Raw genomic sequence first — 24675 nt, 5'->3', positions numbered from 1 at the left:
TCTGAGCCTAGTAAAACATGTTGAAATACAGTTCCTACGGCATGGTCTCAGATCTTTGCAACTCTTTGGGGAATATAATTAAAGCCAGTTCATGAGACTACTGGGTGGGGCCAGTGGAGGATGCTGGATGAGGGGCTCTGGCAAGATGGAACTCCACAGACAATTAACATTAGACACCAAAGGAAGCGGTGCTGAGGAATGAACAAATGCATCTGTCTACTCACAGGAGTCCCGCACAGTGAGCGGTGATGCATTGAATGGTCCATTTTTCTTTTCTAAATCCAGGGCTATCTTTTGCTTCTCATGGCTGCTGATGGCACATCTGAAAGGTATGAGTCTGGGTTTTGCCTGTGGGTGGATATTTGCAGTCACATCTGGCTTTGCTTTGCTGTATTGTTAACCCCCCTTTTCCCTGCTACAGTTGTTTTCTTTTTATTAAATTTCCCGTCTGGATCTCTGCGTCTGCATTTCTAATGTCAACAACTGCTTTTATCACAGATAATAACTTCCTTTTACAAAAAAAAAGGCTGTATCATCCTACATGCATTTCAAATTACATTTTATGAACAAACACTGAAATATAGTATTTGGCAGTATGCGCAATTGAGTATATTTATAGTCATCTAAATTTCAGTTTTGCCAGAGCCAAGAACCAACTTGGTTGCAGTTTTCTTAATAATCTATTTCTTGAGAGTGTTGTTGCTTCTCACCAGAACTTAATTAAGTTCACATTGGGATGTTTATGAAGGAAATTATGCGGTATGCCCAAACATGCCGTACAAACAATTATCAAAACACCAGCAACTCCTTAACACTCCAGAGTTTTCACAACCACAAGCGTGAAACTTTCCCAAATTGATTGTTTGCTAATAGATGGGCTAGAATCAAATTAAAAGATGGCTGATGAATGGGAAGGAAAACTGGACTTCTGCAGTCATCAAGCACAGGACCAAGCTAGTGCCAAGGTCTTTTTGCCTGACTTAATATCCTCATGTGGTGTAGATGCCCACTGGGAAGGGCGCCAAACTCAGGTTCTGGGCTCTACTGCTGCCCTGCTGTAAGTTATGCAAGTCTGCCTGGTCCTTGTGTACCGCTTGAAGACAAATAAAGGACAGTTAGGAAGCTATTGGCTAAAATGAGGTTAAAATGAGTTTCTTGTTCCTACTGCTAAAGGTGTTGAGTGTTTATTTACCATATAGTATATTTAATCTAGTGAATAATTCTGCAAAGCCATGTGCTGCTGCCTGTAGCCCACACAGAAAACTGAGTGAATGATAGAAAATTAGATTGAAAATTTTGATGATAAGTTTCTGACATTTCCAGTTTTGAGATGTGACATGACAGGATGATGGTGATCACACAGGGAAAAAACTACACAAGCCGTTTCAGTATGGCAACAGAGTTGGCAAAATAGACGACATATTTTTAATCTCGGACATATATTAATGTTTCAAGTGCAGACTTCTGGTTTCATTGCTTTCTTGATGGCGGGCCCTTCTGGGACGGAATGTTTGGACATGTGACACTGGACAGATGCAGGCTCCAGTGTCAGTTTCATTAAAGAGGACATGTACCTGGAAAGGATTGCACTGTGCAAACAAGAACTTAAGTTTCAGGGGCCATCAGATTAGTTCTCAAACACATTTGAGTGTGATTTGTTTTTAATTATAAAGTCCAGTGATGCGTTTTTACCTGCCCATCCTAAATCTTGGGCTTCCCCAGGGAAGTAAAGAATCTGCCCACAATGTGGGAGACCTAGGTTCGATCTCTTGGTAGGGAAGGTGCCCTGGAGAAAGGAGTGACTACCCACTCCAGTACTCTTGCCTGGAGAATCCCATGAACAGGGAAGCCTGGTAGGCTATGGTCCACAGGGTTGCAAAGAGTTGGACAAGACTGAAGCGACTTAGCATGCCTAAATCCTGGTGTAATTTAGAATGTAATGGCTGGTGTCTTGATTTGTTTTGTTGACTGTCCTGGGTACATTTTAAGGGTCCAGTCTGGTGGCTATTGACAAGAAAGCTGTTCTGTGTATACTTTATCTCCACACTTTTAAAGAAATGAAGACTTAGAAGAGTGATGGAATTTGTCAGGAAGACCCCCTGGAGAAAGGCATGGCAACCCACTCCAGCATTCTCACCTGGAGAATCCTGTGAACAGAGGAGCCTGGTGAGCTACAAGTCCATAGTGTCACAAAGAGTTGGACATGGCTGAAGCGACTTAGCACTTACTCATCCAGAGCTCAGTGTCTCAAGAGGGAATATCTCTCTTCCATTCTATGGAACGTGTAAGGCACTTTTTAAAAATCTCTGTATAAGTTCTGCCATATTCTAGAAAATAATCTAGTTAAGCAGCCTTTCTTGAACACCCATTTCATACAAAGTTCCAAGTTGGATGTTGTAAAGGAGTCACAAGAAAAGGGTGCAGCCCTCTCGCCTTCAAGTTATTTACCACTTAGAGGGAAAAGACAGAAGGGGCCTATGGGAAAGACATGAGAAACACTTGCTACCGGCTAAACCATGTAACTATGGTGTTGGAGAAGACTCTTGAGAGTCCCTTGGACTGCAAGGAGATCCAACCAGTCCATCCTAAAGGAGATCAGTCCTGGGTGTTCATTGGAAGGACTGATGCTGAAGCTGAAACTCCAGTGCTTTGGCCACCTCATTCGAACAGTTGACTCATTGGAAAAGACCCTGATGCTGGCAGGGATTGGGGGCAGGAGGAGAAGGGGATGACAGAGGATGGCTGGATGGCATCACCAACTTGATGGACATGAGTTTGAGTAAACTCCGGGAGTTGGTGATGGATAGGGAGGCCTGGCGTGCTGCAATTCATGGGGTCGCAAAGAGTCGGATACGACTGAGCAACTGAACTGAACTCAACTTAAACCATGTAAGTGAAGGACAATCTGTCAATCAAGTGGACTATGACAGGAATTTGATAGAAGCAAAGCACATAGCTGGTGGATCAAAATAAAAACACTACAAGGATGATAATGAATGATGCCTAGAAGTTCAGCTATTGACCTTGGAAGACATCAATCATAGAAGTAAAGTTTCATTCTTACAATTGGAATTACAGATTGAATTTTACATAATCTCCCCTTAGAAGTTTGAAGTTCAGTAGTGAAATAACAGGTGCCTGGTTGCCATTGTGACATGAATCTCATGCTGGGATGGATCCATCTCAGCTTGGAACTCTTCTCCTAGGACTGGGAACCATGGGGAGATTGAGTCTAGTCTTGGGTTTTAGGATGAAATTGATCCCTGGGTCAGAAAGATCCCCTGAGGAAGGAAATGACAACCCACTCTAGTATTCTTGTCTGGAAAACCTCATGGACAGAGGAGCCTGGTGGGCTATAGTGCATGGGGTTGCAAGAGTCAAACACAACTTAGCAACTAAACCACCACCACCGAGGATTTCCAGAGAGGAAATTGGAATATTGAACTATCAGCCTGATTTAGGCTTCTGTTGGTCTCAAGCTTGGAAGCCAATAATCTTAGAAAGACAGAATGAGGGAGAAAAGCCAGGGAGTTGGTGGCCAGAAGGAATGCGAGGTCCAGGTTTCTCTCCCCGTGGATCCCAATGGTCATTTCTCTTAGTGGCCCTGGACAAAATTACAAATTATGATTTATGTTAATGTTATTAAGTATGATTTTTCATACTCCTTGTAATGAGTAAGGATTCCAAACTGTGTTAAGATCAACTCAAGTGGACAATGTGTGCTATTAATGTAACTTGTTCTGCCCCCAGAGAAATGACAACATACTTGGAGACATAAAACATATCAGGGTGTGAAGATTCTTCTTTTTAGGGATGATGAAAAATTCTCCCATTTTTGAGCCATTCTTTTATGTCAGTTCTACAAAACTGGATGTAACTTTATATTTTTAAAACATATAGTTTTGTAAATATTTAATATTCTGCTAGTTTGACTTTGTGTGTGTAAAGTACTCTATTTGGGGAGGTTTTATGTTTTATTGCATTTAGTTAAAAAGGAAAAAAGTGTACATTTTTATAATTTTTATGAGTAAATTAATGTACTAAATATAAATATTAAAAAAATCAGGGTGCAAATTAATTTTGAGGTCTCAGAACCACTGATTAGTGAAGTCCTAAGTAAATCAGGTGCATGGGTGGTGGCCTCTGTCTTCTGTCACTTACCTTGTGTCCCAGTCTTAGCAGTTACAACTCCTCCCAGCTCCAGGCTCCTCCTCTGCCCACCAGCCAGGGCTGTTGCAAGGATCAAAGGAGAAGATTTATTCCATTTTGATAAAGAGTTTTGTTGAAACTTAGGTGCGCTGTAGGAATGAAGCACTCTTGAGTCTAAGTTTCTCAGAAGAGGCAGACACTTGAAAGAAAGGATTTAAGTCCCAGGTGAAGAGCATAAGGAGGAAATGATGGATTCTATCTGAGGGAGACCATGTGTTTGAATATACTTTACCGAACCAGATAGGAAATACTATGAATGTGGGCAGCTGCCAATGCATGTTGGTTTCATCAGATTATTTTACAGTAATAGAAATGATTCTCATTGTCAGGAAGAAGCTGGGAAATTCCCAGCTGGGATGATGCCTGTTATCTGATAGCTATTTATAAGGAATCTATGGAAACATGTCATGGATAACCCCAATCTCTGGTTATTTTAGATCAGAACTGTTTTTAACCTATGAACTAGTCTTAAGGAAGTTTTGGGGAAATCTACCCTTTTAAATGAAATGTGGTACAGCGTTTGAGTTTCTGGCAGTGTGCCCTTTAGTTGAGCCTAGTACTAAAGTGAAAAAATTAATAATATGAAGGTTGTGTTTTGAATTAGAAGATCTGAAGCAAGACCTGGTTGGTAGGTACACACTCACACAATAGAAATAAAAATTAAAAAAATATCAGGGTGAAAAGTAATTTTGAGGTACCAGAATAACTGACTACCTAAGTACTGAGTGAATCATGTGCATGGGTGGTGGCCTCTGTCCTCTGCCACTTAGCTCATGTCAGTGTAGAAGATAGGTGATCAGCGGTGGGCTTGTTGATTGCCTTCTCTCTGACAGTGGTACCAGGGACTCACTGAGACCATTTCCTCTGATGGAGTTGAGGTTGATTATTATGGAGGGATTCCCTCATGGTTCAGCAGAATCCACCTGCAATGCAGGAGATGCAGAAAATTTGGGTTCTATCCCTGGGTCGGGAAGAATCCCTGGAGAAAGGAATGGCAACCCATGCTACTATTTTTGCTGGTAAATCTCATGGACCGAGAAGCCTGGTGGGCTACAGTCCATGGTGTCGCAAAGAGTCAGACATGACTGAGTGACGGTGCACACACACATGCATTATGGAGTGTTTAGCCGTATGTTCTGGAGGCCGGGTTGGAATATGCGGTGGAGGCTCTTCTAGAGGCAGCAGGAGAGCTGGGGCAAGGGTCTCTCATCCGTGTGGAGGCCACAGGGAAACCATTGCTTGTGTCTGATGAGAAGTGAAGATACTTTTGCTGACAGAGGGGCTCTGAGAGTAAAACACTGATTTGGAATTTGATGCTGGGCCAGGATGTGGGTGAAATTTACTCTCCACATTGATGAAAAAATTGCCTAGGAAGGCCAAGCCGGGGGAGCCGAGGAGGGAAAGGGCCCGAGATCACGCAGTCTCCTCTGATCTCCAGGCTGCTGAGGGCTCATCAGCCTCAGTTAATTAGAGAGGAGAAAGGGAGCCGCTGCCAAAGTAAACAGCACTGGGCACACACGCGCGTCCTGATAAGAGCCGCCCTTATCTGAGAGCAGAGCTTCTTGGGGAAATGTGGAGTCCCTGATGGCTCAGTGCTGGCACCTGGGGCCTTGGGAGCCACGTGCACTCAGTCTGGGGCTGCTCCAGTGCAGTCTGCTGGGCTATGTCCCTGTGAGCCTCTTTCTTGGTGCAAGTTCTTCTCTGTTTCTCTTCCCAAATGAAGAGGTGGGGAACCGTTCTCTTTCATCCTAGAATCAAAGTTTCTCAAATGATTCTGGGCTGAGATGGATTTGTACCACCCTTGGTGTCTGTGGAATGCGGTAACCACAGCCCTGCTGTGTAAAATGACTTTCCCGGTCCTCTGACGGGGGAGTGATGGGGGAGTTTTGACTTGAAAGGTTTGACAGAAAACAGCAAAATTCTGTAAAGCAATTATCCTTCAGTAAAAAATAAATTAGTTTAAAAAAAAAAAGAAAAGCTTAGAGAAGTAGAGAAGGCACTCCCAATTATCCTTGGTAAGAGTTGAAGTTTCGACCTTTACTTGCCTGCTTAATTCAGAGTCCATGCAAGACTCTCCGAGCCCTTTCTCTGAGCTGTGGGCTCCGGGGAGGGCACCTTGCCCCCCAGGGAGCCCCGCCTTGAGATGGGAGAGGTAGGACAGACTATAGGTCCTGACCAATGTTCCCTCCCCTCAAATATCAATATTTAAAAAAAAAATTCTGCCATAACATGCATGATGAATTCATGTGAGATTTATTCTGAAAGGTGAGTGGATTTGATAGCTACCATCTTCTGATAGATTCCTTTTTTTTAAAAAAAATGTATTTATTAGCTAAAAATTTTTTATCTGCCCTGAGTCTTTGTTGCTGTGTGCAGGCTCTCTCTAGTTGTGGTGCACGGGCTTCTCACTGTGTTGGCTTCTCGTGTTGCGGGGCATGGGCACTCGGGCTTCAGTAGTTGCAATGCGCGGGTCAGTAGTTGTGACACACAGGCCTAGTTGCCCTGTGGGATGTAGGATCCTCCTGGACCACGGATGGAACCTGTGTCCTTTGCATTGCAAGGTAAATTCTTAACCACTGGACCACAAGGGAAGACCTGACAGATTCTTAATACATTAACAAAAAAGATTTTAATACAGGTCTGTCAAGAGATGATTTTTGTTCCATAAAACGAGTTTTAAAGTGATACTTAAACTCTTTCTTTCAAAAATTGGGTTGAATGTCTCTGGCACCTTACACGGGGCCTTGGATAGTTCATTGGGTTAAAATTGAGGTCATTTACTGGTTTACTTTGTATTTTTTGCTTTAATATTAAATATTTTTCATCTCTTGGAAGCTCCACATCTATTGTGGGTAGGTAGGTGGGTGTTTAATCTTTTGTTGTTTCTGGGTGGTACCTTCTGCCGCCTTTGCACGCTATTTGAGCAGTTAAAATAAGATGTCAGTGTTAGAATCAGACATTAACCCTGTGACCTGCTTGTTATATACTGATCATAACTTTGTTTTGCTTGAATTTCTGAGGTGAGTCAAAGCAGATATATGCACAGTCTGGAGATGGCTGTGTATAAACTGAAACATTTTTGCTCACAATTGCTGATAATACATTCCTTCAGATGAAAGCCTCAAAGAAAACTAGACACTGATATTAATGGAGGGGATTTCTGAAAAGCTTAAGGGGAATTATTAAACTTTTGTACTACTTCCATTTACCTCTTATTCTGTAACCTGTTGGGGGAGGGGTCCTTCCCTATCCCAGCTTAAGTGCATGGTGGTGTCATTTGCTGTGAAGAGGCACCAGTGGATGAAAAAGTGACCGTGCTTTGTGTTTGCTAACACTGAAATATTCTAAAATAAGCACTTGCTTCATTAGCCCATTAGGTATTACGTCTGGCATCAGGAAGTAGAAATATTTGATTTAAAATGAATTGTATGTGCAAAATTTTCTATATGCATATGAATCAAATTATTAGGCCAACTTACAGAGTGTTTATCATTATTGGGAAAATATTAGACAAAACTTTAAAAAATCACATTAGTATTGTTTTCCTAAGTTAAAAACAAAACAAAACACTTAAGGCTTGAAAATGTATTTCCAGAATGGATGTCTCCTATATTTCCAGAATAGGTTGTTCATGTTTTAGGGAGAGATTTTTTTCTTCTCTTTTTAAAATTTTATGAAGTATATCAGTAAAATGTTGTCTTAATTTCTGCTATACAACAAAGTAACTCAGTTATACATATATACTCTTTTTCATATTCTATATAGTTCCCTCTGCTACACAGTAGGACCTTGTTGTTTATCCATCCCACATATAATAGTTGGCATCTGCTAACCCCAACCTCCCAATTTAGGGAAAAATCTGATTCACATTAAAAGACAGGCCAACTACCACAACTCATCTAGAAATCATAAAAACAGATTGTTGTTAATGGTTGGCTTCAGTTTTTATATTTTAATTAAATTTTTTAAATTGAAGTAGAGTTGTGTAATATAGTGATTCACAATTTTTAAAGGTGATACTCCATTTTTAATTATTATGAACTCCTTGCCACATTCCTTGTATTTTTAATATATCCTCATAGTTTATTTAATACATAATAGTTTGTACCTCTTAACCCCCTACCCCCATATTGCCCCTCCTCCCCTCCCCCTGGTAACCACTAGTTTGTTCTCCGTATCTGTGAATCTGCTTCTTTTTTGTTGTATTCATTAGTCTGTTGTACTTTTTAGGTTCCATGGATAAGTGATATTTGGCTTCCCGGGTAGCTCAAATGATGAAGAATCTGCCTGCAATGTGAGAGACCTAGGTTCGATCCCTGGGTCGGGAAGATCCTCTGGAGAAGGTCATAGCAACCCACTCCAGTATTCTTGCCTGGAGAATCCCACGGATAGAGGAGTCTGGTGGACTATAGTCCATGGACTCACAAAGAGTTGAATATGACTGAACGACTAACACACACACACACACATATGTAATATCATATAGTGTTTGTCTCGTCTGACTTATTTCACTTAGCATAATGCCTTCTAAGTCTATCCACATTGCTGCAGATAGCAAAATTTTGTTCTTTTCTAAGGCTGAGTAATAGTCCATTGTATATATAAGCCACGTCTTCTGTATCCATTTATGGATGGACATTTAGGTTGCTTCCATGTCTTGGCTATTGAAAATAGTGCTGCTATGAACTATTTGGGGTGCATGAATCTTTTCGAATTAATGTTTTCATTTTTTTTCAGATCCATTCCCAGCGGTGGGAATCTCTTTTTACCAAGAAATTGGGTGGCTCTTCACGCGAGGAAAGAGGTTGAAGTAACTGAGTGAGCATGACTGAATGGGGTGAGAAGGTGGGGCCTTGGAGAGATTATTACCCTTGTATGAAAATGCTAGGGAGAGACAGGAGATGTGTTAGAGAGGGTGCTAAAGAGCCAGGAGCTGCTGTTGCTGAGAAAGGTGGGGAACCATGAGTGGCAGGGGTGACGTACAATGACATAATTTAAGGCAAAAGGGAAGGAGAAGGATCTGAAAGGGGGAGGAGCAGGGTGTCTCCACCACCTCCAGATCTAGTGTGTGATGACTTTGAATGACAAACGGCCATCATGTGAAGGGGGAAACGGCACAGCATTCTCAGGGAAGCACCAGTTTTTGTCAGAACAAAAAGGAGCAAGGAGTATCTGGGGATTTGATTTGGGATATAGGGAATTTTGCTGTGAATGGTCCACGAATTCCAGGAGATGCAGTGGAAGGGTTTCAGGAGTTGGGACTAGATGGGAAAATCTTGTGGTTACTGGACTATGGGGTGGAGGGTACGGTATCCTGGGAGACAGAAAGAAAGGGCAGGGATGCAAAGCACTTAGCCTGGTGTCTGCAATGTCGTGAGGTCTCAATAAATGTTGGCTTTTAATCATTTTGTCAGGGATCGATGAATTATTGAGGAAAACGTTGTTATCAGATAAGGATCAATAGCAATGCTTTTGCAATCCAGACTTTCAATCAATGTTATCAAAATCTGTGTTAGTTCAAAGGATTAGATAAAACTGTCCTCTGATCTAAATGGAGAGAGCTCCTGAAAGAGCCAGGAGCTATAAAACTCAAGCAATATGGGACTTTCCAATAATGCTTATATACTGACTTGCAAAGTCAGCATTAGAACATTTAAAATACATTTCCCATCAGGGTAAAGAAAAATGGTTTTATTTTTGCATTTCCCCTTGAGCGAATGTGATTTATTTATTTATTTTTTTTATAAACTTGCAACTTTACAAGCTTTTTGAGGAATACCAAGGGGACATGAAACAGTTATAATTCTTGGCTTCTTACAGCATCTTCCTTTTGTACAGCGAGCTATGTCTTACTGTAGTTAATGTTATGAGGAGTAGACTATCTCTCCAGAAATCTTTTCAGATCCAAGACTCAGCGCTCCTGGTCTGGGAATCTGATCTGGTGTATTTTACTACTTGAGTAAACCCATAACCTCAGAATAATTGAGTGAAATTTGTTAGATTCAAAAAATAGATTGAAAGATATTCTGGAGGGGATTTAGTCTGTCTCTATTTAGGACAATTTCTGACATTTTCAAACCTCCCTGACATTGAAGTATTCTCTTTCCCCAGTTATGATTTCAGATTACCCACAAAGATCCTGGCTAGTATTTCACAGGAAAGGGTATTTCTTCTCATTTGTACAGTTCAGGGATATGAAGGGTACTGACCTCATAACGGGAGTAGCATCTTCACCTGGAGAAGCATCTGACACTTCCTTTCGCCTGAATTCTCTGCAGCACTGGCCACGGGGCACCACTTCTTCCTTCTTGGCTTTTGTGACATTGACCTCTCAATTCTACTCTTATTTCTTAATTTTCCATCTTAGTTTCCTTCACTGGACTTTTCTTTGTGTCTCTAAAATTTCTTGATTAACCCCATTTAGTTGTGACTGTGGGCTGATTTTGTGCCCCATCAATTTCATTTCTGAAAAAGTCCTAACCCCCAGTGAACTCAAATGTGACTGGGTTGGAGATGGGTCTTTAAGGAGGGCAGTCAAGTTGAAATGAAGTCATTAGGGTGGGCTTCATCCAATAGGGCTGGTGTCCTTTCAGGAGAAGGAGGTGAGGACACAGATACAGGCAGAGGGAAGACTGTGTGAGGACACAGCAAGAAGATGGCGTCTACTAGCTAAGAAGAGAGGCCTCAGAAGAAATCAAGCCCACCAACACCTTGATCACAGACTTTCAGCCTGCACATCTGTGCGAAAGTAAGTCCCTGTTGTCTAAGCCCTTTGTCTGCGGTACTTCACGAGGGCGGCTCTAGTAAATGAAAACAGTCGTCATTTGATATATATTTTTAAGGTGCTGAAGAAAAGATCCACAAGACATGTCTCATTGATGAAATAAAGGTGTCATCTCCTGGGGGGTCACAAATGTGTGAGGAGAGGGGCGCTTAGTTCAGAGTTCTGTGGCTGGAGGTTCACCCTTCCACAGCTTAACAAACTCTGGAGGCACCCTGTTTCTCCATTCCTAGTCCATCTCGATCAGGCAGTCAGGAAATCAGCTTGGCTCACGTGGTTGAAAACTACACCCGACCATGACCACTTCTCCCCTCCCCCAGTTGTCACCCTGCCAGGAGCCCCGGTGCCTCCTGCCTGGACCAGGGCAGTCTTCTCACTGGTCACCATCCTCAGCATCCTCACTGTGTCCTCCGCATGGCCACCTGGGGACTTGCAAGTTCAAGTACTGTCAGGTTGCCCCTTTATTGACAGCCCTACAGTGCTTTCTTTTGCTGATACTGGAAGCTGTGATTCCCCTCCTCTGCCAACCCCTCCTGGAGCCCCCCGACCCCCAACTCTGTGCTGACTCTAATATACCAGGCCCACTCCTGCCTATGGGTCTTTCAGCTGCTTCTTCTGCCCGGAGTTCTCTCACCTTCCTCCCATATGTATTTGACATACTCCCTCAATTCTTGAAGTCTTTGCTCACATGTCACCTTCTTGATGAGGTCCATTCTGACTGCCCACTTTCATTTGATGACCTGACCTCTGCCCATTGGCCCTGCTCCCCCTCCTGACCTCCTTCTCCAGTGACTTTCTTTTCTTCCTCCCGGGGTCTCTTACAGTCTAAGTGCTTTGTATTTTATGGGTTTATTTTGAATCCTTCCCCACCCCTGTCTGAGAATAGACTCCGCAAGGGGCCACTGCAGGGATCTTGGCCTCTTTTGTTCATGGAGGCGCTGCAAACACCCAGAGCATGACTGGCAAGTGAAGGGGCTGGATGCAGGTCTGTGGACTTGGTGACTAGGTGACCCGGATTCCAACTCTGGAGGGGGAAACGTGCCGAGCGAGCTCCACCTGCAAAGATCTGAGAGCCTTGTGGACGTAAATTGAAAAGAGCTCTTAGAGCCTTCAGCATCTTCAGCTTTCCGGCTGTGGCCACGCATTTCCTGGGCAGCAGGCAGGTGATGGCTGAGCTTATAGGGATTCTAGGGTGCAGCCCTGGGTACCACATCAGGGCCTCTAACGGGCCGTGTTTGACTGAGACTTTATCAGCTCTGCATTGTGGGCTGGGTGCCTCCTGCCCCATCCTGGTCCCCTCTGCTGTCACAGACATCAGGTTTACATCATGATCTGAAGGTTTTTGCTGCCTACATCTGTTCAGACACTGTCTTTCACAAAATCACTAAAGATGGTGACTGCAACCACAAAATTAAAAGACGCTTACTCCTTGGAAGAAAAGCTATAACAAACCTAGACAGCATATTAAAAGGCAGACATCATTTTGCTAACAAAGGTCAAGATATCAAATCTCCATATAGTCAAAGCTATAGTTTTTCCAGTAGTCATGTATGGATGTGAGACTTGGACCATGAAGAAGGCTTGAGTGCCAAAGAATTGGTGCTTTCGAGTTGTGGTGCTGGAGGAGACTCTTCAGAATCCTCTGGAAGCAAGGAGAACAAACCAATCAATCCTAAAGGAAATCAACCCTGAATATTCATTGGAAGGACTGATGCTGTAGCTCCAATAATTTGGCCACCTGATGTGAAGAGCCAGCTCATTGGAAAAGACCCTGATGCTAGGAAAGATTGAGGGCAGGAGGAGAAGGAGGTGACAGAGGATGAGATGGCTGGATGGCATCACTGACTCAATGGACGTGAGTTTGAGCAAATTCTGGGAGGCAGTGAAGGACAGGGAAGCCTGGCATGCTGCAGTCCATGGGGTTGCAAAGAGTCGGACATGACTTAGCGACTGAACAACAGCAGCAGTCTTTAACAAGTGTTCCCCTGCCTTGCGTCTCTGCCCCCCGGCCACCCCCCCCAATAAACTTCCTGCACTCTAAACTTCATGGTGTCTGCTTCCTGAAGGATCCAGGTGGTACTCAGTGAGGTCCAGGGAGGAGGTAGTAAGATGGCCTTTGGAAGTGGATCCCCATCCCAGTTTTACTCAGGGCATGGATGATACCTGGCATAAGGTGGTAACCCAACTGCTAGAACTCTCACTGATGGTGAATTGGGAGAAGGTTCCAGCAGAGGGAGTATCCCTGTCTGGAGAGAGGATTCAGGTGTTTGGGAAAGTGAGGAGATGCAGGGCACATAAGGACCATGGAGTCAGCTGGTTGTTACTGAGTGGCATTGATGCCCAATGGTGGGCTGAGGGGAAGCTGGGGGCAATTAGGGGAACAGTTGAAAACTAGATATAAAGGCCAGAGGGCCTCTTGCAGAGGCCTGTTACTGCAGTCAGGGTAGAAAAAGTAGAAGACCAAATTCAGTATTAAAGGACTTGCCCAGCTTTAAAGATAATTGAAAAATTCTGCCAAAGTCAGGGCCCTGGTTGGGAAAATATGGGATACCTGGGTAGACACCTCCAAATATTATGGCTCCCCAGGGCCCTCTGAACTCTCAAGGCTTATGGAGGTGGCTCACCTTTGCTTATTATGGTCTAGACTCCTGTCCTCACAAGGTAAGAAAGCCTCTGTAGAACCTCCACATCCTTTTCTGGTTGCCAGGAGCTAAGTCACACTGTAACCAAGCCAGGAACGGTCTGGTGAGCCCAATAATTTAGAAAGAGATGATACCACTGTCCCTTTGAACTGCAAAAATTAGCCAGCATACACTGGCAGGGACTGGGACTGGATTTTGAGTGTGTTGATCAAGGGGACTGGAACACTAGATTGAGTTAAGGAAAATTTATGAGTTTGGGAGCACTTTCACAGGATGTTGGCAAAGACCTCAGACAATGGTGGAAACTTGCTGTTGGCTGGTTCTTAAAAGACCGGAGAGAGGCCCATGCTGAGCAGAATTGAAAAGTCTAAAATGTAGTGGCAGAGAGTGCAGGGAGGGGGGGAAAGGCTCAGGGGAGTGGATATTCTGGAGGGGATACACCTGAGTGGAAGACCCACCCAAGATTACATTGTGGGGCAGACCAGGCATCGGGAAATTCAATAGTGACTCCCCTCTGCTGACCATGAGGGATGGGAAGGGCAGTCACTGAACTGAATCCGTGGGCAGCAGTGATGATGGGAATCTGGTGAGAACACTTCTTAATGTGTATAATCAAAAGAAAGCAAGAATGGACGCCCAGGGTGGTGACCCTGTCACACATTTGCGATCCCTTGTCTAATTTTGGCACTCCAGGCAGTTTAAATGTGGGACCCATTGATCAGAAAGGAGGCCAGGTTCCCAGGAGGAAGGACTCAGAAACCACAGCAGATCTGCAGTTGAGTAACCCCTTAGCCCTTCTCCAAAGACTGTTTATTCAAATGACTCTACTCTGGGGAGGAAACCCTCAAACATCTGAATGATTATTGGATATAGATTCTGAACAGGCATTGGTACGTTGGAGGCTTGAAGCTTTATTATGACCCCACAGTTAGAAGGATGGTGTAGGGGACACAGGTAATAAATGGAGTTCTGGTCAAAGTCCAGCTTATAGTTGCTCATGCCCCTCCTGTCCCTGGTGATCATTTCTCCAGGTTCTGAATGTACAATTATTCTCGACACACTTGGTCACTGGAATAACCCAGCCATTGGGTTAATCTTTAGTTATAGTAGAGAAGGCCAAGTGGAAGTTGCCAAGATTACTCTTTGGGGCCAAAATAGTAAAAAGAAAACAATATTGTATCCTAGGATTATATTGAGGGCTTCCCAGGGGTTGCTAGTGATAAAGAACAAGTCTGACATGATTGAAGCAACTTAGCACACACACACAGGATTATATTAATCATGGATTTTGTTTTCTGTATTCAGATGCTTTGACATCTTGGAGCCTGGAGGGATGGCCCTTCCCAAGGGTTTGCTGGTTCCTAAGACAATACACAACGTGTTTGTGAGAACGATTCTCAAATACAAACCAACCAATCCAGAGCCCAACCATCTCCTGTCAGGTGCTCACATTCCAGGCCAGTATCCACTTACTGTGATCTCCCCAGAGTGGGTACCACACAACCAGGCATGGCCTTGACATGGCAGAGCTGCTGAAACTATCTCTTAGCCTCTGGAGCACAGCCATAAATAAATAAATAAATAAAATTGTATATATATATATATACACATCAAGCTGACTGGCAGGAGAACAAGAGGGGACTAGAATGCCAGGATTGGTGAGAAACATGTGCTCCAGAGGCTAAGAGATAAACCCTTCAAGATTTAGCGACCTGCAACTGCAGCGATGTTTTTAACCTTCCAGTGGTCAGACTCATGCTCTTTCTCTCTGTATGTGTCTGTTTGTTTATCTGTCTCTATCTATCTATCTATCATTTATCTATGTATCTATCCATCCATCCAACCACTCATCTGTCTATCATCTCTCAACCATCAGAATCCTGGTGGTTCTGTGTCTTTGGAGAACTCTGATGAATACACGGCCTATATAACCAACTGAAGGAAGAAGTGCAAGCTTGGTTTCTGGATGGGTTGGCTCGGCAGTTGGGTTCAAGCTGAAAACAGACAGTGGCAAGAGACAATCTTTATTCTGCTCATGGGCAGAGCTTTGAGCACTGTATTTATTTATCCACTTTGTGCGGAAGTGTCCTAAGGTGAGACTATATTCTGTTTCATGAGTAAAGGACTAGAAAGACAAAGACTGGAGAGTCAGACAAGGAAGCCTTGGGGGTAAAGCATGTAGATGGGCATTGGAGAGGGGCATAAAGTCTGAAGAGCTGTGTACCACATATTAAAGGCCACCAGAAAGCATTCACCCTGGAAGGGACATGGAACAACTAAGCTGACAAAATGATGTCGCCAGTTGACATTAGCCTGTCTTTGTGACTAGCCAGCCTAGAATGGCACAATTGGCACGTGGATGGGGTGGGTATGGTGACCGAGACAGAGAGGTACATAGGCCTACCTCCATGGCCTTCCACTCACCACACCTGACTTAGTGACTCCTGTCTCTGCTAGCAGCAGAGACCATTGTTGAGCCTGCAGTATGACACAATTCCTGAAGAAGACTTGCCAACCACTTAGTGACAAGTTGACTATCTTAACTTCCTTCCTTCTTAGAAGAGCCAATGATTTGTTATTACAAAAACAGTCACGTATTCACGTGTGAGGTGCTTTTCCTGTTCATAAAGGTTCAGGCAGCACTGTTATGAGATGGCTGACCTGCAGGCACGGAATCCCACACACACAACTCCACATCCATCAGGGAACACCTTCACGGCAAAGGAGGTCAGGAGTGGCCTATGACACACCATTCACTGGTCTCAGTACACATCACTCTGTCCAGAGCTGCTGCCTGGAGTTGGAGCCTGGAGACCATGCCCTGGGAAGAGGGGTGCCTTCCTCGCTGAGAATGCCAAGACCTACTGGACCAGAGACTTCTCTCTGGCATTGTGTCCCCAGCAGGAAGGATACATGGGATCTGGAACTGAGGGATGGGTAGATGGAGTGGCCCCCCTTGTTGTCTTTCACAGTGACCCACTGGGCTCCTTTGTGCTTTTTATCCCCAGAAATCTGGGCCTTTCAGAGGTAGAGGTCTCTTACTAGGGACACAATAGTGTTCTCACAAACTGTGAGCTCCGGTTGCTCCCTGGATGATAAAAGGAGTCGCCATCTTGGCAGAGATAACTGAGTCTGATCAAAAGGCAGATCCCTACCGGTGGTAGAAAGAAATAGGTGTGGAACTCAGGAGAATGACTTGGGTGCCTCTTGGTGCTTCTTAGACCACTCATGACTGTGAATGGACAAGAGCAGTGATGCCAGCCTGAGAATCCTGGGTTCACCAAAGATCCCTCAGGAAATGAGAGTATGCCTGAGGAAAGCCACCGGGATCAGTGGAGGTAAGAGCTGAGAGTGAAGGGATTCAGGGTGGATGATGAAAGGCAGGGAAGAACAGCAGTGACCATCCTGAGGCCAACAGCAGTGACTGGGGCTGCAGTTGGACCCACAAGCTCCCACTTCTATGTTTCCGCTCACAAAGAGCCCCACTGGACTTGTGGAGGAGACACTCTTAACAGATGTTTGGAAAAGCAAATCCATGCAATGCAGAGATGCACTTTGGCAGTCATTGGGGTGTGCTACTCAGACACCCATTCAAGAAAGAACACACTGCAGGGATGAGGTCAGCTGACAGCCTCCAGCACAGTGTCTTTAGGATCTGCCTCAGCTTTTTTTTTCTTTTTTTTTTTTTCTGCCTCAGCTTTTGAGCCAAGACCACACTTCCTGGGCAGCATCCAGCCAATGATGGAGCATCCTCCGTCTAGTAGGTCATTTCTCCAGGGTGTTCCAGCTGGTTGGCCAAAAATTTATCAGCCAGCCCCCACCCTCCCTGCTGAGATCTGAGTCCATCCCTTCTCCACCTTGTTTCTTACTCTCTCACCTTTTACACGTGCCACATATGAACCATGGTCTGAACCATGGATCGTCTTCATTCCTCCTTGGATGTTCTTCACAAACATCACCCCCACCTCCAACCTCTTGCGCTTCTCACTCAACCTCACTGTCTGTTTTCCTGGGGACCCATCAATACAAAGCTCTACTCAGCCAGTTGTAGTCTGTTTAGCCAGATGAAGGCAGTGCGATGCAGTCAGTGGTGACAGAAGCATGCGTACACATGGAAATATTTATGCCCATTAAAAAAGCTGATTCACAAAGTAGTACCAGATTTTCTTATTACCAAGTTGTGTTTTTTTTTTTTTTTCATTCAGGGGCTTTTACAGTTAAAATATTCTGGAAGTTGAACAGGAAAACTAAATTGAAGATAAATCTAAGTTAATTATAGATGTAAAATTTTTGTTTGAAATGTAAGCACTGCCCCACTTCCTCTACACAGAGTTAGATCAGTGTTCCGTGCACTGCACACACACTTTCCCTGCTTGTTATGGAATTTGCTTTATATATTTTTGAATCAGCTAAATTTAGAGGCAACAAAACCAAACTGGTCTCACCTTTAGATGAAGCACCTTCTGTGGCTGAGTTACTTCCTCTCGGAGGACTGATCGTCACCCCAAATTAAAGATGGTAGTGGATAAACTCTTTGCTTTCCATTTCAACCCTCTCTTGCTTTCCTGACTGCCTAGTACTATTTGTGACACTGCGGTCTTAAACATTCAGTGGGTTCAGACAATGGCATGGAAAGTGGCTGCCACACTTTTCTATATGCAAGGTCCTTGACAATAGCTCCCAGAAGATGTCACGTGGCTCCTCATGATGCTCCAGACAATGGTGGGAGAGGGCAGCCCTTCTTTCTCTTTCTTCACTCAGACACTTACTGACTAGATGAAATCGTTTTCCCAAGTTACTTTTATACAAAGAATGTAATATTTTATCTCAGATCCTTTTGTTGACTTCCTGTTACCCATTTTCTTTTTCAAAGTCTTTAAGCTACGGTGTATTAATCTGTTCAGACTGCTATTACAAAATGCCACAGACTGAGTGGCTCATAAATAATAGAAATTTATTTCTCATAGTGTGGTGTCTGGAGGTCTGAGCTTAGGGTGCCAGCAGGGTGGAGTGAGGACCCTCTTCAGGGTAGCAGACTCCGTTGTGTCCTCAGATAGTGGAAGGGGTAAGGGAGCTCTCTGGGGCCTCTTTAATCAGGACACTAATCCCATTTATGAGGGCTCCACCCTCAGAACCCAGTCATCTCCCTAAGGCCTCACCTTTGAAAACCATCACACTGGGCACTAGGATTTCAACATGTGAATTTTTTTGTGGGGGACACAGACATTCAGACCACAGTTCATGGACTTTGAAATTTATTGCATCTTTGTCTGTCACTCTTCTCCTTTTTTCTTTTTTTTTTTTTTAATCGTGGACTATTTTAAAAGTCTTTATTGAACTTGTTACAATATTCTGTTTCATGTTTTGGTTTTTTGGCCTTGAGGCATGTGGGATCTTAGCTTACCAACTAGGGATTGAACCTGCAACCCCTGCACTGGAAGGAGAAGTCTTAACCACTGGACTGTCAGGGAAGTCCCCCTCCTTTTTCCTTTATTAACATGTTTCCTCAGACCTTACATTCCAGCCAAGCCAACAACTTCAACATCCTTGCCCTATCTTCTCTAATGCTAAGGGTGACCAGCCTGTTTGCCAGCCCTCCTTAATTTACCAACATGCTTTTCAATCTTCAGCTTCCTTCTTAAGACTCATTCCCTCCTAAAGGTCTATTCTAACTGTCTCCAAATGATTTCTCCTTCTTTGGTCATTATCAGAATGCTTCCTTACCTTGAGCTTGTTTGTACAGGTGTCATGAGACCTGTACTTGGTAGGAGCATTATGTTTGTACTTGAGAGAAGCAACTGGAAAGTTGGTCAGTTTCTACTATTTCACAACAGTCAAACCACTCCATCGCCCTTACCTTCCCACCTGTGATGAGTGATGAAGAATATGCTTGAAAATCACCACCATTCATTTGTAGACTGAGGGAAATAATTTGGCTTCTTTGTAATCAGTAGACGTTTGTGTGCTGTCAGAACTAAGGGATTTATTTAAGTTAACAAATAACTATACTGTAAGTAGTCAGAGTGCTGAGTCAAAGTCTAGCTAATACTCCTCCTGTGCTGAAGTGTTAGCTGCTGTTCATCCTGTAGTTAGAACACAGCTATGAGAATTTATATAAGGAAACATCATCTATACCAAGCTGTTGTATGTGTCCGCTTACTTATCTTCCCACTAACCCACACCTCTAGGATCCTTTTCTGTCTTTTTGTTCCTAGTTCCTGGTATTGTCTGCCATGGACTGAATATTTGCACCCCCACCAAAAAAAAAAAAAAAAATAGTGTTAAACTCTAATCCCCAAAGTGATGGTATGTGGAGGTGGGACCTTGGGGAGGTAATTAGATCATGAGGGCAAGCCTTCAGGAATGGGATTAGTGTCCTCATGAAAGAGGCCCCAGAGAACTCCCTCCTCATTTGCACCACATGACAACACAGCAAGAAGATCCATCATCTATGAACCAGGAAGATGGTTCTCACTAGACTCTGAATCTGCCGGCACCTTGATCTTGGACTTCCCAGACTTCAGAACTGTGAAAAATAAATTTATGTTGTTTACAAGCCCCTCGGTCTATGATATTTTTGTTATGGCAGCCCAAACACATCGTCAAATTTCAGTAAGTGTTTCTAAGTTATTTGGCTTTCATTCTTTGTGACCTTCTCTCATTCTTCACACCAGAATTGTCTGAAAAGTCAGCTTTAAGTTTCACAGTAACATACTCAGAATTTTTGCTCATAGTCATAAAATCTGCATCTCAGGAAGAGAAGGCAAAAGTTTTCAAAGTTCTATGAAGTGCAACTGGATGGACGGATCAGTCATTCATAAGGTGGCTCAGTGATACTCTTTCTAAGGCAGTTTCTGGATGACTACATCGCACACTGTTTCCTTTCTGGGTTTGTTCTTCTTTCAATAAAGAGGTCACTATCAGAGAGCTTTTAGCTCTGGGCTAAACTGTTCACTTTGCCTTTCAGCTATTATAGTGATCGTTGCATTGGGTGAGGATTAAATTGGATTTGTATGTTGTGACCTATTTCAGAGCAAGAGAGGAAATGTTTCAACCTTCCCAGGAATCACCACTTTGTGAGCCACTTAAAACTCTAGCAGACAAAGTGCCGGGGAACATTCCATAGAGGTCTGTCCAGAGTATTAAGTGGATCTGTATTTTGCAGCCTTTAGGCTCCAGGCCTCTTTTAACCCTCAATCTCCAAATCCTAATGGGACTAAATAGTCTTTTATTTTTACAAGTATATAGAAGCTGTTCCAAATGTTTAGACTTCATGGACCAGTAAATTTCTAAAAAATATTTTGAACATTTGCTGTAACCTTCTTAGTTTTCAGGTCAGAAAAGTTAAAATCATCAAACCTATATATATATATATATATATTTTTTTTTTTTTCTTCTAGAAATATCTACTGCCTGCAGGCATGTTCAATCCCTCAGTTATGTCCAACTCTTTGCAACCCATGGACTGCAGCCCGCCAGGATCTTCTGTCCATGGGATTCTCCAGGCAAGAATACTGGAGTGGGTTGCCCTGCCCTCCTCCAAGGAATCTTCCTGACCCAGGAACTGAACTGGTATCTCTTTATGTCTCCTGCACTGGCAGGTGGGTTCTCTACCACTAGTGCCATCTGGGAAGCCCGAAGCAGATGAACATGCTACAATAACAAAAAAATGGAGTGGGTGTGGGAGAATCCGCCTAATTTGTATGTTGTGACCTATTTCAGAGCAAGAGAGGAAAAATACAAAAATGAACAGAGATACATTTAAAATGATTTGAAGAATGAAAGGAAACAAGAGGATGAACAGGACTCTGCTCCCTGCCTCCTCTGCTCTCGGTCCCTCTGTTGTGGTCTTTCACGCCCTACCCTCCAGGCTGGCTGGCTCCATGCACTCTGATCCATGACGTTGGGCTGGGAACCCCCCACCCCCACCTTTATCCCTATCATTCTACCTGGTTTTACCCCTTAAGATTCTCCAGAATGGATACTCCCATCATCCTTGAAACTCCACTGCCATCACTTTTGTCTTGTTAAAGCCATTGTTTCAGAAAACAATCATAAATTTTAAAAACCAATCTACTCCAGTCCATCTCAAGGCAATTTTAAGTTCAAAAGCTCTTGTCTTTGGAGTCATCTGTCCTTTGTTGTGAATGCTGTCATGGCTGAGCACCCCCTTATTCCAGGCCTCTGTCTTCTGGTCCCTCCTGATTGCTTCTCACTTTTTTGACTTTTTGCCTTCTCCAATCTGATTCCCTTTAGCCTTTCCCTACCAACTCTCAGAGGGAAAGTGGGAAGGAGAAACAGGGAGATGCCCCAAGGCTTGCTTTCCAATGAAAGCAAGAGGGACTGGAGATGAGAGAGAAGGTCTGTGAGGCCTGGTGTTTTCATGATTCCATTAATCTACTGTTAGATTGGAGGGAGCGCTTGTCATTTCTTCGTGGGTGAGCTGTGTGCATGAGAGACGCTGGATTTGGAGGCCATGGCTGAAAATTATTCTATGAAAATTATAGAATAATCCCCTGATGGACCCAACCTAGTGGCTAAGTCAGGGAAAATGATCAGTTCATCCCTCGAAAATAAATTCTTTCCGTTGGAAGATAGTAAAAGGCACAGGAAGATACTGAATAAATGCTTTCTGATGGTGTGGGTGCCGGCCAGGAGCCACTGAGGTCTGGAGGCCCTTCCAGCTGTACGGTTGGAGGGCTCTTAAGCGAGAACACATGTGCTGAGAATCCACAGAGTCAGACATTTTCACTGTGCGGGAAGATGTTAAAGGGTATGGCTCTAAAATGAAAAGACTCTCTCCTTGCAACGTCTGAGGCAAAGTAATGGACGGCATCGAGGCCCCCAGAAAACACTCTGGGCTCTGCTTTGGGAAGTTAGGAAGTTCCCTTAGTGTCTCTAAGCTTTCAGTGTCTTTACATCATGAACTAATCAGTCCTATTCTGCCTCTCTCTCTGGGCAGAACATGATCAAGTACGCATTGGAAAAGACCCTGATGCTGGGAAAGATTTGAGGGCAGGAGGAGAAGGGGATGACAGACAATGAGATGGTTGGATGGCATCACCGGTTCAATGGACATGAGTGGGAGCATATTCCGGGAGATGGTGAAGGACAGGGAAGACTGGCATGCTGCAGTCCATCGTGTCGCAGAGAGTCTGACACGACTGAGCGACTGAACAAGAACGATAGCCAGTGATGACACTGTAGCACTCTGCACACACACAAACATACACACCCAGGGCACTGAGGTTTTACTATTGCGTGTGACCCAGTTGCATGGCCACCATGGTTTGTGAACTCTGCCCATCAGCGTCTCCTGCAGGGCTGGGATGGAGCCGGTAGGTTCCTACTGCTGCGGAGTTTAACTTGGCTGGAAGTAATTACTTAACCAAAGCTAGACACCAAGCAGTGTGAGGAAAAGGGGGTGGGGAGCACCAAGACAGCTTAGCCCGACCATTTATAGAGGCCTGCTTCAGAGAAGACACAGCATTTGATATATTTGGTAATATGTGGTGTCTTAAAAATCAAATACTGGTTGTATAAGGAAATTTTAAGTAGGTATGTTTTTGATTCAAAGTTTGTTGGTGCCTCCTTTGAAGTATTTCTTCAATCCATCCATCCACTTCTGTCCAACGTCTCCACTGTTCATGCCAGGCCTGCAACCCCTCCCGCCTTGATCATCACGTCACCCTCGGGCTTTGTCTCTTTCACGCCAGTATTTTTCATCCCCTGCAAGCTGCTGCCCATGCTCACCCAGAACGTTCTCTAGGACTCCACTCTGATTATATCACCTCTCTGCTTAACATCCTTCAGAATCCCCGCATCACCTTCTGGATAAAGTCAAGTTTCTTACCCTGTGCTGCAAAGCCCCAACTTAACTCTCTCACCCCGCAGCCCCCTCCACACTAGGGCAGCTTGGACCTTCCCAGCCCCAGCCATTCCATGCCTGGCTCATCTCTCACAGGCCTCTTTCTCGGCTCTGCTAGTCTTTGCCAGACTTCACTCTTCCTTCCCTGGTGTATTCAGATGTCCTGGGTCCCCAAGGCTGAGCTAGGTTGCTTCTTTGTGCTCCTGGGCCAGGCTCACTCTTAGTTGATACCTCACTTCATACTTCTCCAAGGACCAGGAACTCTTGCACTTTCCTGCCAGATCTGTGGTCCAATGATCTTGCCCTTCTTGCTTTCCTCCAGATGCCATTCCAAAGTGTCCCTTCCCCATCCAAGGTGGTCTCCTCTGCTCCTGTTCCGGACATCACCCCTCCCCCACTCAAGGATTCCTGTCTTTATCACCCCGCTTCATCTTCAACCACATCAAGCCCTCCTTTTCTACTGGGTCACTCCCATCAGCCTGCAAACATTCCCCATGTTCTTCTTGGTTCTTTCAGGGTTCTCTAGCTGCCATTCCACATCTCCGTTTTCTATGCCTAAAGTCCAGAACTGTCTGGACATGCTGTCTCGACTCTTCTCTACATCTGCCAGGCTTCACCCTCTGCTGTTCGGCTGCAGTAGCCCTGCCTTCCGCTTTGCACACTCAGGGCTCAGTTTCCGCCCGCCCCTGTCAGGCCCCTCCCTCTGCACCACTCACCGCTTTGTCTGGGCTGCCTCCCGGCTCCTCCGCATCTACCAACCCATCTCTGGCCGGTTCCGATTCTGGTGTCTTGGTTTTCATGCTACCCTTTCTGTGGGTGGTCTCAACTTGACCCAGAGCTTTAAATAACATTTATTTGTGGGTGATTCTTGGATTTATAGCTCTGAGCTCAGACCAGTTCTCTGAACTCCAGACTTTTGTATTCCGCTGCCTGCTCCACATTCCCACGTAACTGTTTCACAAGCATCTCAAATTTACTATGTCCCAGAATGAACTCTTCATTCCGCCTCTTCAGTCTATGGTGCTCCCGTCTTACCCATCTCAATAAATCACACCTTCATCCACCAGTTACTCCATCCAGAAACCTAAATGACGTACTTGTCTCTTCTTTGCACTCAACCTCAGAGTCAGTTTGTCAGACCTTCCTTTCTAACCATCTCCAAAACCTATCTTGAG

At 44.3% G+C, this 24675-nt stretch overlaps 1 long non-coding RNA gene across 5 annotated transcripts in view; it reads left to right on the top strand.

The window, feature by feature from the left end:
* LOC122448581 overlaps positions 1 to 15087 on the top strand; it is a 110034-nt gene extending 94947 nt beyond the window's left edge. For 3 of the 5 annotated variants that reach the window (XR_006271677.1, XR_006271675.1, XR_006271672.1), the window contains 2 exons: positions 8947 to 9054; positions 10803 to 12485. This is a non-coding gene — a long non-coding RNA (uncharacterized LOC122448581). Of the gene's footprint in view, positions 1 to 8946; positions 9055 to 10802; positions 12486 to 14937 lie in introns of those variants that run through there. The other 2 variants (XR_006271674.1, XR_006271673.1) reach the window with 2 other exon arrangements.
* Positions 15088 to 24675: the final 9588 nt, after the last annotated feature.

The sequence above is a fragment of the Cervus canadensis genome, chromosome 10 (assembly GCF_019320065.1).
Source record: "Cervus canadensis isolate Bull #8, Minnesota chromosome 10, ASM1932006v1, whole genome shotgun sequence".
Lineage (NCBI taxonomy): Eukaryota > Metazoa > Chordata > Mammalia > Artiodactyla > Cervidae > Cervus > Cervus canadensis.
Note: the sequence above shows the minus strand (reverse complement) of the source record. Positions and strands in the feature narration are given on the sequence as shown.